The 15,790-nt window shown below is 48.2% G+C and overlaps 1 protein-coding gene across 6 annotated transcripts in view; it reads right to left on the bottom strand.

Moving 5' to 3' along the window:
- LOC119178190 (ATP-binding cassette sub-family C member 4) overlaps nt 1–15,790 on the bottom strand; it is a 2,441,444-nt gene that overhangs the window by 1,743,974 nt on the left and 681,680 nt on the right. The window lies entirely within an intron of this gene.

The raw sequence follows: 15,790 nt of genomic DNA, 5'->3' as shown, positions 1-15,790 counted from the left end.
CGCTCTTTGTAGAGCTTCCACACATCGTTGGCATGTTGCTTCAGTCGTTCTGGTAGGTTTTTCGTCTCGTCGATATATGAAGAGGGGCACTCAGCGCACTGAATTTCGTAAACGGCGCCGGGGGTCCTGTTTATTGTTGGCTGGTCTTTGAGGCGGCGCAGGAGGCGGCCCAGCGTACACGAAGGGACGTGCGCGATGCGAAACCCTTCCTTCTTGAAGATCCGCGCGAACATCTGGCTAATTTCCTGAACATACGGGAACGGTACGCATTTCGGGGAGCCAATTAAGGTTGATTGGGGGTTTTCGTATCCTCTGTTGCTCTGCGCGGCGGGTGGCGGCTCGAAATAAGTTTTTGGGTTTCCGTTTTTCCCGAGGTCCGCAATTACGCGTGCCTTTTCTTGGAGTCTAAATCATCTCCCAGTTTCATACCTAACCAGACAAACTTCAGTGAAATGTTTACATTTAATACTACGAGCTTGTGTTATAATTTAAGCCTAAAAGATGCTTTTAGCTAACGAGATCTGGGAGATGCCGACAATACCTCCTACAGTCACGCTCTCTGCTGCTCCAGAAAAGAGCTATTTCGTCTTTACGTACGTACGTGAAGTGAGTCCTGCCAGCCATCACCGAGCATTCTGCTGTGCCGTGGAATTGCGCGCACTTTTTTGTACCACCACGTGTAGCTTCTGGCTGAAATCCCGAACTGAGCAAACAAAGCAGCAGCATAAAACTAAAGCGTTTATTAGAACCCACGCAAATTGCAGGTTTCTACCCATTGTCAGAACACTGATTCGGCTAGCCTAAGAACGCATATTTATTTTTCTATTTGGTAATAAAAGCAGGATATTACGGTGACATTACCCAAGCTCACAAAGTACTTCTGCGTGAGAACAGAATACTCATGCGAATTGGTTTCGCCAGCGAGCGGTATTGCACCGGCCCAGCGGGTTGAGTTCCGTCAGGTGGCCTTGACTCACCTCAGTGCGCACCCCACGCAGACCACGCGGTTTTCGAGTCGTAGAGCCACGGCGCTGCTTCCACAGAAACAAAGGAGAATGTGTCCAGTAAAGATGTGGCTGATTTACGGCTTCCCAGAAAGATACGTTAGAGTCTCTCCCGAGCCCCTCCTTCTTGTTCACTTCCGATTACCATACCTAGTGTTTTTATTTTACTTATGCGTGACGTACGCTATTTAACCTGATTCCCTATTGGATATGACTACTGTAGAGAGTCTCTGTAAATGTTTTTTTTTCAATAAGCGGCATTTCTCACTTGAAGAGTGCTCGCCTGCCTTTCAGAGTGCCCGAGTTCCAATCTCACTCAATCCGGCATTTTAACGAGCGTTAAAGAGTTTCCTTCGCGAAAATTCAGATGATGGCAGCGGTGTTCTTCGTTTTAAGTGAAAAAGCAGTCATGAGTCAAAATTTCTAAAGGATCTCCCGTTGCCTCACGCGTAATTCCCAACTAGAAACATAACACATCTCAGAGTTGAGACGAAAGTCCGCTTACTGCAGTGTCTTACTGGATGCTCTCCCAACCCTTCTGCAAGCACGCAGTCTCCCACTCGTTTTGAGCCACGAGACAGTAATCATATCAAAAGACACCTGTATTTGTAGATTCTGTAATACAAACTTCTAATTGTATTCGAAGCTTTCATAACAATAAGGTGCCGAAACCCGGTTAGCTTAGCTGAAAAAAAAAACTTCAACGAGAACAGATGCAACTGTACAGATGGAAGATGGAGCGTCTACAAATGAAAAAGTAATTAGCGCGCTTTTACCTGCAGAAGCTGTGTGATGAGCTTATGCTGCTGAATATGACTGATGACTTGAAACCAAAGCATGATGACCACAACGTGGAAGTAACAGCAGAATTGGAGGTGATCTTCAAAAATGTCAAGCATCTAGACGCACTCATCGACCCCATGTCAGCGACGACGACTTCTTCGCCTAGTGCATGGGCTTGCAGAAGTGCCGAGCGCACATTACACGAAAGGGGATTTGTCTTGAGCTCTAGCAACAAAAAGCCTATCTGGTGGAGCTATGGTGAACGGAGGTACCACAGCCTTATCTTCCACCAGCACTGCAGAGCCTCTCAAGCTACCCAAACTGGAACTTCAGTATTCAATCGTGGCCTAATTGGCTGACAGCTGTTTCGGGAGCAATGCCGACAGGCTGTTCATGAAAACTGCAACCTTTCAAACGTTGAGCGGTTTTATATGCGTGCGGTGCTGATGGGCAAGGCCGTTACAGCGGTAAGTGACATCCAAGCCAGTAAACAGAAGCACGACTACTTCATAAAGACTCCGAAGGAGCGTTTCGGCTGACAGCATGTGCTCATGCAGGAGCACCTCACGCAGTTGTTGAATATGCAGCTAGTTAAACGGCTGGATGATGTTAGCACACTCCATCGCCTACACGACAACACAGAGAAAGGTCGCTCAACTAAAGAATTAGGGTGTTCAGCCCGATTCATTTGGTGTGATGCTGTGTGTGGTTCTGTTTCGTGTGCTGCCCAACGAGTGGGCAGCACACGAAACAAAACCGTCAAGTCCACAAGAGCCACGCAATGGACATGTATGCGCTCGACAGCTCGACTCTAGAGGCGATTCTTGGCTCGCTTCACCACTGGACAGCAGTGAAAGGACCCATGCAAGCAACAGAGAAGCTCCAAATGAACCACCTTAAAGTCACCCTCCGAAAAATCCGTATTCTGATTGCAGCAGGAAAAATGTTCTGCCACCAGCCTTGAAGTAGGTGTTCACTGTGAAAATGAAAAGTGCCACTTTTGTCATTCTCCCTCACATGACGTCGCTGAACGCACTGCTACTATACCGACGAAGGAAAAGAATACCGAGCTATTGACCTACCGAGGAAAAGCTACCGAGTGCACGGGCCTGCTGTACCATTGCGCCAAAAGAGAGTGTGTGACGAAAGCGTGCAGAAATTGTGCCATCCGCTGTGCAAAATGTGGTCTTCGTCACATTGTCCCCCTCTGCGACGCTACAGTGCCATTTTCTGACCCGAAGACCACTGCGGAGCTCCACTCGGCGTCTTCATCGAAGAACAACAGCGAGAATTCGGTTCTCCTGCAAACGGCGCAAGTATGGGTCAACGGTCCCTGCTGAAAGTGCCTGGCGTGTTGTCTATCCGATAAGAGAATTCAGCATTGATTTGTCACTGAGAGCATCTTTCGAGAAGTCAGCCTGGAGGTGATCAGTGATGAAGAATTAGAAAAGTTTAAGCGGCGAAGCTCCCAAGGGTGTGGGTCTGTCCTTCCTCCGATAGCCACCGGTGGCACATACCCGAAAGAGCAGTCTTTAGAAAGTCCGCTGGATGGTGGCACTTGCATACGAATAATACACGATGAAAAGATGTGAAATGGCTGTACTTAGAGTTTTCACTAGATAGACGTATGGACGGATGGAGATACAGATAGACGGACGGACTGATGAACGGACGGACTGATGAACGCTCAGACAGGCAAATGGGTGGACACATGGACGAACGAATGGACGGACGGACAGACAGACGGACGTACGGAGGGACGGACGGACAGACGGATGGACGGACAGGCAGACAGACAGACAGACAGACAGAGAGACAGACAGACGGATGGACGGAGGGACGGCTGCACGAACAGACGCACGGACGGGCGGATGGACAGATGCAAAAACGAACGTATGGACGGATGCATGAAAGGACGCGCGGAGGGACAGATTCCCCGATGGTCACTCAGATGTACACACACATCGACGGACGCACGAGCGGATGCATGCACAGACGGAAGCAAGAACGAATGGGTAGACGAAAGCACGGACGGACTTACGAATGCTTCGCCCACCAATAATCATTCACTCCATGAATATGCTGTGATTTTTTATTTTCCAACATAACTGTTGGGGGCCCGTAAGGAAAAAAACTGCATCATACAGCTTGAATGTGCCTGCAGGCCCTCACAAGGCAACAGTAACATCAAATTTAGCATTCAGACATGATTTAAGTATACATCTACAAAAAATCACAGTTTTAATGAAATTGCAAAAACTACCATACTGAATAATACTTATAACAGGATATTTAAAAAAATTCAAATCTGATGCTTTTAGGAAATGGAAACTTCCTGATGCATTGCTGACACAAAAAGAGTTAGGTGACACCATAAAGAAAATGACTTGTACAAATGCGGGGACTCGCCGCTTGGGGGCCACGCAGTGCGGACGCACGTCATACCGGCTCCGCAGTTTTTCTATGATTATCGGCACAATATTGAAGTTCCTAGCACCATTTTTCACACCTGTGGATGACGGAAGTTCTGGAGATCTTCTGGAAATCACGTTTTGACATGTGGGCTGCAGTTTTTTTTTTTTTTTGGAGCAACAATCGTGTTCTCTGGGTCGCCACGTCAACGTGGCAGCTAACCACAGCGAACGCAAACTGGACGCTAGTGTCTCCACCGCCGCGGCGGCGTGGAGAGCTCGGCCGAACGCACCGTCGGAGCTGTTCGGAGCCCCCCGTTCCTCTTCGAAGGCCCTATTTACGGCAAAATGGAGGTCGTAACTGTGGATGGAGAAGATTTATCACCGGAAGAGTTTGAAAAGGGTCAAGCTGGTGCGAAGTGCGAAAAGGCACCAAGACGCAGGTCGACCGGGAGCCCGGCTCAGCGGGAAATACGCAGCGAGAGACGCCCTTCGCAGAAATGGCGCCAAGAAACAAATGGAAGAATGAGCGGAACGCTTGACAAATCATCAAAGTGAGTCAACTGCCTAACCTGCCGGTGGAAGATTATTAGGTCATTGTGCGTCTGCGTAGTGAGCTTAAACTTTCAGAATACATGATGGATCGCATATTTGCTACCTGCGCAACGCTGCGGGGGTCGGCCGGGAGGTAAACGTAGAAGACAGTATGTGCATCAAAACACGCAGAACACTCTTCATCAGTATACCATCCGAGGATTGAGCACGGTAGTATGGAGCCATTACGAAACTACGATTGGGTCAGCAGAAGTTTGAGACCTTTGCTTACAGGGCAGCGCCGGAAATGACGCCAAGGGACTTATGCGAGGGGTGTCCAAGGAAGAGAGCCCAAAAGACATCCTTAGCAACTTGGTCACTTCACGTAAACCAGGAGTCCTTCATGTGAAAAGAATGGGAAACACGGACAATATTATTGTGCTGTTTGAGGGGTTTCGCGTTCCGAGATATGTGAGGTATGGAGCAATGCTCGTTAAGTGCACGCTCTACAGAAAACACTTCGATATCTGCTACGGTTGTGGGAGACTTGGACATAAAGCAAATGTGTGTCCTTACCCCAACTACAAGGTGTGCAGGGGATGTGGAAGCGGTAATCCAGCGCAAGATCACCATTGTGAAGTTGAATGTAAGTTATGTGGCAAAGATCACACAACTGGAGACAAGAGATGTAAGGCAAGATACAAGATACCGTACCTGGTAAGGAGGCGTCGCTGGGAACGGACGAGGCGAGACGAGGAGGAAGCACGGGCAGCGTGCGCTGAAGCCTGCTACCAGTACAAGGAAGTCAGCGTATGCCATGACGAGGACCACAACACAACAACCAGCCAGCAGTCGGACAAGGACACTAACAGGCAAACCAGTGCGAACGGCCTCGCACGAGACCACTCCGCATCCCTCTCAAAGCTTACTGGGGGAAAGAATCTAAGACAGTCCAGGTCCCGCTCCGAACCGAGATCAAGATCATGGCCAAGGTCCCACTCAAGAGCCACTCGAGGGAGCGGGAACACACAGGTGAGCTTTGCAAGTGTGGTCTGCGGCACTGCCTCTCCAAGTAATGTTAAAGGGTCCGCCTTAATATTAAAGGGTCCGCCTTAGAAAAGGAAATGATGAAGATTAGAAAAGTGTTAGAACAGATCACTAGAAAGAACCTAACGCTTAAAGAAGAGATTAAGCAACTGAAAGACGAAAATGCGAAGCTTCAAGAGGTGCGCCACGGGGGTGCGACGCCTAACCCTCTCTCTGTTAGCAAAATACCAACGCTTAATCGAGCCCCAACATCTGTTCCCTGGCAAACGAGCGGGGAGTAACCGCCACTAAAAAGGAGGGCGCAGGAAAAGGCAGAAAAAGCCGGTAATTTTTTATTAGCGAGATTAAGGGATTGTTCAAGGAAATGTTTGAGGAAATACAAAACCAAATTACTTGTATGTACGTCGAAATAAAGCAGAGATATGATGGACTCGAGCGCAGTGTATTAGCGATAGAGTGCACGCCGAAGGACATTAGGTCGTCTGGTGCGGGGCCGGTTAAATTAAAACCGAATAGTAGAACACCCACAATAGAAACCAGCAAGGTCACCGGGGGGGATCTGATAAATAAACATGGCGCCACGTAACCATAACATTATTTGGCAGTAGAATTGCCGTGGGTACCGAAGGAGACGAGGGAACCTGCAGCAATTCGTGATAAACAGGGAGGCGCCACATGTCATCGCCCTGCAGGAGACCGGGGGGACGGCAAAGTAATCGAGGTACAAGTCATAGTACTTCTAGTGAGAAGGCGACTATCACAACTCTGGTGCTTAGAAACCTCACGGCTGTAGAGCATGATACCGGAGTGCACAGCATAGACTACGTCCTTATAGAAATAATACCCTCCCGTCAGAAAGAAGGAAGCCTCTTCGTGCTTAACATTTATCGTCCACCCCGACAGAGGCTCAAGTTTTGTTCACTTTTCCACAAAGCATTGAGCATAGCGGAGAGACAGGCTCTCGTCATAATCGGCGACATTAACGCACCGCACGCTGCTTGGGGATACACTGTCGAGAATATAAAGGGACGCAACTTATGGGCAGACGCTCAACACGAGGGCCTTATGCTGATAACGCATCCTGAGGAGCCCACAAAAAATAGGCAACAGCGTTAGTAAAGACACAACACCGGACTTAACTTTTACTAAGAACGTAGCAGACTCGCGATGGGTAAACACGCAGCAGAATTTTGGCAGCGATCATTATATTGTAGTTACAACGGTGCATGCAGGCCCTGAAAAGAAGCAAGGCAGAAAACTGGCACTTGTAGAATGGGACTATTTTCGCGAAATTCGAGAGGAGGATTTAGATGACACCATAGTAGATAAAAAAATGGGTAGAAAAGCTCCAACAGAGTGTCAGGAAAGCCACTAAAATTGTTCCCGAAGAAGCGGGAATGGCGGAGATGGGCAGCAAACTGTTGCATCTGTGGGAGGCAAGAACTAGCATCCAAAAGCACTTGAAAGGACAAGAATACTATCGTAATTTAAGATAGAAAGTAGCTGCATTAGACAGAGATAGAGTTTCATGTGAATCGGCTGACCCACAATAGTGGGAAGCCATGTGTAACCTAATAGATAGAGAAATGAAGATGTCAAATACTTGGAATATGCTCCGAAGTCTCCTAGACCCGCAAAGTGCAAAGACTACGCAGAGGCATAGGCTGCAACACGTAATACATTACTATGCAGGGACAGAGGAAGAGCTCTTCTACGAGCTACAAAAAAAGTACTTCGCAGACGCAACAAAAAAACACTTTCCGGTTACAAAGGGCAGGACAACCTTATACTCGATGCTGATATAACGGAGGCCGACGTTAGATTCGAGCTCGTTCGACTAGACCCGAGGTCTGCTCCGGGACCTGATAAAATAACTAATAAGACGCTCAGAAACTTGGACGACGAATCCATTAAGACGCTCACTGAGTACATGAATAAGTGTTGGAAGAGTGGGACTATCCCACGTCAATAACAGACTACACAGGTCATTATGATTCCGAAGCCGGGAAAGAAAACACAGTTGGATAACCTTAGACCAATTTCACTGACTTCTTGTAAAGGCAAACTCATGGAGCACGTCATCCTTACGCGCCTCACTACCTACATGGAGGAGAACGGACTCTTCTCACATACCATGATTGGTTTCAGACCTAAACTATCAACGCAGGACATCATGTTACAGATTAAGCATCAAATACTCGAGGTGGGGACCAGATCTTTAGACTCTAAGGCTATGCTTGGCCTTGATCTCACTAAGGCCTTCGATACCATCACACACAGAGCCATAGTAGGGAATCTTCAGAGACTGGGGATAGGACAGCGCACCTACGCATATGTGAGAGACTTCCTACCCGACCGCACTGCAAGAATTGCGGTCGAAGAGGCAAGGTCTGAAGCGATTGAATTGGGCAGTAGGGGGACGCCACATGGTTCGGTGCTGTCTCCCCTGTTATTTAATGTGGCGATGATTGGCCTACCCGCAATACTTGACCAGATTGAGGGCCTCAGACATAGCATATACGCAGACGATATCACCATCTGAGTGACGAGTGGGAGTGACAGCGACATTGAAAACATATTACAAGAAGCTGTTGACACTGTAGAGAGATATGTAGAAGGTAAGAGGCTAAAATGTTCTCCCGAAAAGTCGGAATTGCTCATTTATAGGCCCACATGTAAGGGACGCAAAAGCATACAGGAAAGGCCAGACATCACAATTTTTGCAGGGGGAACTAAAATACCCATGGTAGCAAAGTTACGAGTTTCCGGCCTCCGTATATCTGAGAATGAGCACAATTGAGAAACTATTAGGCTATTAGAAAACAGCGTCCACCAAACAAGCAGGCTGATCAAACGAATAGCCAACAAAAACTATGGTATGCAGGAACACAAGTTAGTTCGTTTAGTCCAGGGTTTCGTAGTCAGCCGGATCGTGTACGTTGTCGCATATCCTAAACTATACGCAGCCGAACAGGAAAAAATAGATTGCATCATTAGGAAAGCATATAAACAAGCAATATGTCTACCGTTAAATACGTCGAATGACAAGTTCTAGGCTCTTGAGCTACATAACATGCTCGCAGAGCTAATAGAGGCCCACACGATAGCTCAGTATGATCGGTTAACCAAGAGCCCTACGGGCAGGCATATTTTGGACACCATTGGCGCCACGTACAATGTGCAACATGGGGTAAGAAAGGGCATTCCGCGGGAGGCAAGGGGGCATATCGTGGTGCCTTCATTACCTAGCAATATGCATCCTGAGCATCACCACGCTAGAAGGATAGAAAGGGCAAAAAGCCTACATAAAACGTTCTGCAACGCTCGGGACGTAGTCTATGTAGATGCAGCAGAATACGAGAATGGAAAAAGCATGACAATCGTAGCTACAAATAGTCAAAGGGATTCCAACGTCAGTGATAGTGTACGTACAGATAGGGCAGAAGTGGCAGAGGAGGTGGCTATAGCACTAGCAATAGCCTCCACAAAAGCCGAAGTCGTGATCAGCGACTCCAAAACCACTGTTGAAAATTATGCCAAGGGAAGGATCTCACTGGAAGCGCTAAGAATTCTGGCAAACTTTTGCGACGAGCGGGTAGTTCATATTGTTTGAGCTCCTGCTATCTCCTCCCTCCCCGGAAACGAAATCGCGCAGGACCTGGCTCGAAAACTGGCCGGCTGAACAGGAGCAGCGTGAAGTCCGGGGGCGGAGAAGGACCGCATGATTAGTTTTGAAGAGATCACAAATCGTTACAGGCTAGGAAGGGTCCGATTGCCCCCGGCACATACCTCGCTCAACAAGCAGCAGGTGACGGCATGGCGCCTCTTACAAACCAACACGTTCCCGAACCCGGTAACTTTTCACTACATCTACCCAGAGTTATACTCAGATTTGTGTAAGTTCTGCAATCAAAGGGTGTATCTCAATCGTATAGTGTGGGCTTACCCCTCAGTGACAGGGCAATATCAAAAATACAGCAATGGAGCGCAGAGGGAGACCGCACTGCTAAGTGCAGACCCAGAAGTGCAACTCGACGTATTCGGCAAGCCGAGGATGTCGCCAGAGCTCAAGGACTCATGGCTGCCACCTAGGGGAAGGAGACAATGCTTCCACATCTTGCCGCTTTTTTTTCCTTTAATAAAGTTATTTCCTCCTCCTCCTTGTACAAATACGGCTTTGATGCATTATGATATGATACAACGTTTAATGAAACACTGAGGGACTCTTATCGTCACTCTTATCGCGAGTGACGCCAAGACGGTGGTCCGAATCTTTACAAAGGGATGCGTATCTGTCGAGGCGGCGCACATGCTAAACGCCAGAGCCGAAGATTTCAAGTCTGGTGTGATTGCTGCCTAGTCTCTCAAGTGGTTTCCCGCGCACGTGACAGAGGTTGGCAGCGACCAAAGATCTGACCTCCCGTCGAACCACAACGAGCGCGCCCACTACGTCGCGAGACTGCTAACCTGCCACGACGCAGACGAAAGAGCCGCCGATGTGCGACACATTGACGATGGCGAAGCACCTGAGGTTGGAGTACGTAATATCTTTATGATCACGATAACAGACCTCGAAGCCTTACAGGACTGCAAGGACATCATGGTTACTTCCCACGAGATCTTAAAACATTACGGGAAAGCGCGACGAACTTACCCACCACCCCACATGCAGCTAGAAAAGTCTGAGGTGTATGATCTGAAGCGTCTGCAGACTGACACATTTGAGAATCCCTGACACCTGCATAGACTGTGTCCCTCGCTGCACCTGTCACCCGGCTGTCCGTCGTTCGGGAACGAGACTATCGACATGGCGCATACACTTTGGGAGTGTGAGGGCAGTGTTCGTCGCCACTACTCGGACGAGCGTGAATGTACCCCAGGACGACCGGCTGAGCGGTGGCGAGCCGCCTTTCTCAGCCCACGTGCAGTGGACCAAAGCTGGGCTGTCCAGCGAGCCAGGGCTATCGCCGAAGACATCTGACGATGCTCAGTAGACGACAGCTCCTGGAGGCCTAGCTCGGGCCAGAAGTTCCTCGTTTGATCTTAATATAGCTTATTACCTACCTACCTACCTACACTAAGGGCGAAACACATTAAAAAGCAAAAAGAATGGTAAAAACGTAAAAACTGTTTTCATTATTCCTCCACTCATACTTGCCAAAGTATTCTCGAATTGGCTTATCACGACAACATATTTGGAATAAATCCTTCCGTTTCCAGTTTATTCAATAACGAAGGTAGGCTATGCCTCAGAGATTGCATAAGGTAATTTGTGCGCCTGTGTGGTACGGACCACATTTTGTAGCTACGAGTGCGCGAGTCACTATTTTTGTATTCAAGCCGTGACGTATATTTCAAAAAGGATTTGAGATTGTTGGAGCCGAAACAAAATTAATATGAAAGTTGGTAATCTTAGAGACTTGTCACACGTATTATACTATATTTTTGAAAAAGTGGCCCAGTGGAATAAAAATGGAGTGCATTCACTATTTGTCCGAGCACGCGACTTTAAAGTTGAAGAAGTGCACTAATGTTGCCTTTTGTGGTGGTGGCCCACAAAGCGCACAATGATTAGGATGCGACTCAAACAGGGCGTAATATATCGTCAATTTTACCCTTTCCGGAAAAGATGTCGACAGCAAGATAGCACACCAGTGGCAGATGACAGCGATTTTGCGAGTAGTTATACCTTATCGGTCCAATTCATATTTGCTGAAAACGTAACAAGTAATCCTTTGTATTTCGTCAGAATTTCAGTGGCAGCACCATCTGAAAGTAATTCTTCACTCAAAGAAGGCCGTCTCCCTCTAGCCCTGAGCAATATAGCCTTTGATTTTGAGCTGTTCATTGTTAGCGCATTATTACGAGACCATCCCGACAGGTTAGAAAGAACACTGTGGGATTTCTGAAACACATCATCAAGTTCATGGCCAGAGACAAACTTTTATTGTCAGCGTATAGCCCAATGAATGTATCTCTGACAATAGCGTTGATATTGCAACCGGTTTGAGCCGAGAGAGGAGAAGAGGAGGAAGACGTGAATAGGTGCAGATACCGACGCAAAAGAAAGGCAAGCTCTGCGGCTGTATCTCGGGCTACCTAGGTGTGCTGCAAATAGCGTGCTTTATTTGGGAGCTCGAATCATTCTACTTGATGCACAATTTTGACAGCTTACCGTGCAAAAATCTTTAAAACTCTATGATGCGCCTCTTTCCTGTTCACAGACAGTTTTCATCAAATATCCAGTTTCTTTATTTAAACGCTCGTGGTGTCGTTATAAAAGACCCCAAGTCATTTTCATCGAGTCTTTGTTATCAAATCTTCACGTTTCCCTCCAGCATTTAACTCCCCAAACTCTATGCTCGGTGCTTGTTGACCTAATTTTCGATGACATTTTTCCAAAAATTGCCAAGTTACTTCCAAAGCATCTTCTGGAAGGCCTCTTTCAAGACCATCTCAGTCATTGTTCTAATTACGTAGTAATTTCGACGGATGCCACGTGAAATATTCGGAAGGCTGGAGTAAGTATTGTTACGGGGAGAAGGCGTCTGAAAAATGCCTTTACTTTTGGTAAACAGGCAGGCATACAATATGGAGCCCGGTGTGCACGAACTCACCATAAACATCGTCCTCTTTTCTACAATGTTCATTTGTGGCACTCCGTAGCATCACCCCCGGCGGCGAATGCACAGTCTCGGTGCTTGGTTGGTCTGAGTAATATCGTTTCAGCAGAGTGACGTGAACAACGTCAGAACAGGATCGCGCGCTGGTGGCGTTAAGAGGTTCTATTTCGTATGTCATGTCGGTGACTTGGCGCACCACACGGTACGAACCCGAGTAGGTTCAAGTCAGCTTTTTGCACATGCCAACTCGCCGCGACGAGGTCCAGAGAAGGACTGCGTCACCTTGACTGAAGTGGACATCACGATGGCACGCGTTGTAGACCTGTCGTTGTCGTTCCTGCAAATCGCTCAGACGCCGGCGAGCAATCTCACGTGCCTCTAGAGCTCTAGAAATCACATCGCGGCCATATTCTGACGTGTGGCTAACGGCAGGAAGGAGCGTGTCGAAAGGCAACGTAGGTTCTTTTCCGTACAGGAGGAAAAATGGCGAGAAACCTGCAGTGTCATGCCGAGACGTATTACAGGCAATTGTTACAGATGGAAGGGCGGAATCCCACTCATAATGGTCAGAAGAAACGTACATGGCGAGCATGTTCGTGATGGTTTTATTTAGCCACTCCGTAAGCCCGTTGGTTTGAGGATGATACGCCGTTGTGAACTTGTGCTTTGTAGTGCAAGAGTGTAATATGTCTTGGATAACTTGTGATAAAAAGTAGCGACCCCGATCGGTTAGCAGTTGCTGAGGAGCGCCGTGGTGTAATATGACGTCTTCTAGAAGAAAGTCAGCGACGTCGGTCGCACAACTGGAAGGAAGGACTCGTGTGATGGCATGCCGAGTGGTGTAATCCGTGGCGACTGCTATCCACTTGTTTCCGCTGGCCGATAAAGGGAACGGTCCTAGTAAGTCAACACCTACCCTATAAAATGGTTCGGATGGGATTTGAATGGGCAGAAGGCGTCCCGCTGGAAGGGTTGCTGTTTTTTTGCGGTGCTGACAGGATTTGCATGAGGCGACGTAACGGCAGACGTATCGGTAAATACCGGGCCGAAACAAGTGACATCGAACGCGGTCATAAATTCTTGAAACTTCCAGGTGACCAGCTGTCGGAATATCATGCAACTGTGCAAGGAGAGTCTGACGATATGTTGTGGTATGACCAACAGCAGCTCAGGTCCGTCAGGATGCATGCTGTAGTGATATAAGACGCCATCTTGGAGCAGGAACATATGGAGAGACGGAGGAGTTGTGGGACCACTAAGCCGAGAGATTATATCTCTGAGGTGAGGATCTCGGTGTTGCTGATCTCCGATGCTGCTAAAAGCGGAAAGTGCCAAAACGCAAGTAGACTCATCGCTCTCAGAAAGGTCTGCTGGGTCTACTGGATGACGCGACAAGCAATCAGCATCCTCATAGTGGCAACCTGATTTGTAGACAACCGTGTAGGAATATTCCTGTAGCCGTAGAGCCCCGGCCGAGACGTCCACTAGGATCTTTTAAGGACGACGACCAGCATAAGGCATGGTGATCAGTGACAACCGTGAACGGGCGTCCATACAAATACGGCCGAAATTTCGCCACTGCCCAGACGAGTGCGAGGCGTTCGCATTCTGTGATGGAGTAATTTCGCTCTGCTGGCGACAAAAAACGGCTAGCGTATGCAATAACACGCTTGAAGCCATGCTGCTGTTGTGCCAAAACGGCTCCGATTCCATGGCCGCTGGTGTCAGTACGCACTTCCGTTGGAGCGCATATATAAAAGTGGCCGAGAATCGGTGGCGTCGTAAGTCTACTCGTCAGTTCAACGAATGCTCTGGTTTGTTCAGGTCCCAACACAAAAGTCACATTTATTAGTAGTTCCGTGAGCGGGCGTGTGACGTCAACAAATTTCTGCCCAAATCTACGAAAGTAAGAACAAAGGCCCACAAAGCTTCGAACATCGTTCGCAGAGGTCGGCACAGTGAAATCTTTGACGTCGTGGATTTTCTCAGGACCGGGATGAACACCAGAAGAATCGACAAGGTGTCCAAGGACAGTGAGCTGCTGGCGGCTGAAGTGAGATTTCTACGAGTTTAGTTGGAGCCCTCCTTTGCGGAAAACCGAAAGAATTGTTGAGAGACGCTCGAAGTGAGTTTCGAAAGTTGGCGAAAAAACAGTGACGTCATCAAGGTAGCATAAGCAGATTGACCACTTGAAACCGTGAAGAAGAGCGTCCATCGTTCGTTCGAATGTAGCCGGGGCATTGCATAACCCGAACGGCATTACTTTGAACTGATAGAGCCTGTCGGGAGTTATAAATGTCATCTTTTCATGGTTCAGATCATCAATTGATATCTGCCAGTACCCGGAACGAAGGTCGATGGAAGAGAAATAATTTGCTCCACTAAGGCAGTCAAGAGCGTCGTCTATCCGCGGCAGAAGATACACGTCTTCTTTTGTAACCTTCTTAAGATTTCTGTAGTCGACAGAGAAGCGCCAGCTGTTATCCTTCTTTTTCACAAGCACAACGGGCGAAGCCCAAGGACTTGAAGAAGGTTCAATGATGTCTCGGGCAAGCATCTTGTCGACTTCTTGCTGGATCACGTGGCGCTCGGTAGAGGAAACCCGATAGGGTCGCCGGTGTACTGGATTTGCATCACCGGTATTGATCCGATGCTTTACGACGGTCGTTTGACCTAGGGGTCGGTCGCAGAGATCAAAGACGTCTTGATACGACGCAAGAAGGTCACGAAGCGCAGACACATGTTCGGCCGGGAGATCAGAAGCAATCATTCCAGTTATGCAATCTAGTGTACTGCGCGACTGAATACTTGCAGATGACAGTGTATCCTCTGTTAAGGCTGATATGTGGCAGTCGCCGGCCGGGGCAAGGGTTGCAAGGGATATTCCTCGTGGCAGCACTTCAGAGCAAAGACAAAAGTTCACAGTAGGGAGACATGCCACGTTGTTCTTCATTGTGATGAAGGTGTGGGGGAACGCAACATTGAGCGAACCGAGTACTGTAGGATTAGGTGAAATGACATAATCGCCGTCAGCCACAGGTGGATCAGAAGAGACGTCAATATACGTCACAGCTCGACAAGATAGGCGAACAAAGTCGGCGGAGCATAGCTTTGGCGGCGCAGGATCAGCAGGGTCAACGGCGTGTGGTAGGACGAGCTGAACAACACCAGCGGAACAGTCAATTATTGCGGAATGCTCCGACAGATAATTGAGTCCCGAAATGATGTCATGTGGGCAGTGGTCCAGTACGTAAAACAGAACAGTGGTATGACGTCCAGCAAGAGTGACACGGGCGGAACACATCCCGGTGACCGCTGGTGTTGAACCATCAGCTACTCGGACAAGAGTGATTGGAGCAGGAGTGAGCACTTTCTTGAGTCGAGCACA

Source organism: Rhipicephalus microplus, chromosome 1 (assembly GCF_043290135.1).
Source record: "Rhipicephalus microplus isolate Deutch F79 chromosome 1, USDA_Rmic, whole genome shotgun sequence".
Taxonomy (NCBI): domain Eukaryota; kingdom Metazoa; phylum Arthropoda; class Arachnida; order Ixodida; family Ixodidae; genus Rhipicephalus; species Rhipicephalus microplus.
This window is presented reverse-complemented; position numbering and strand designations above follow the sequence as displayed.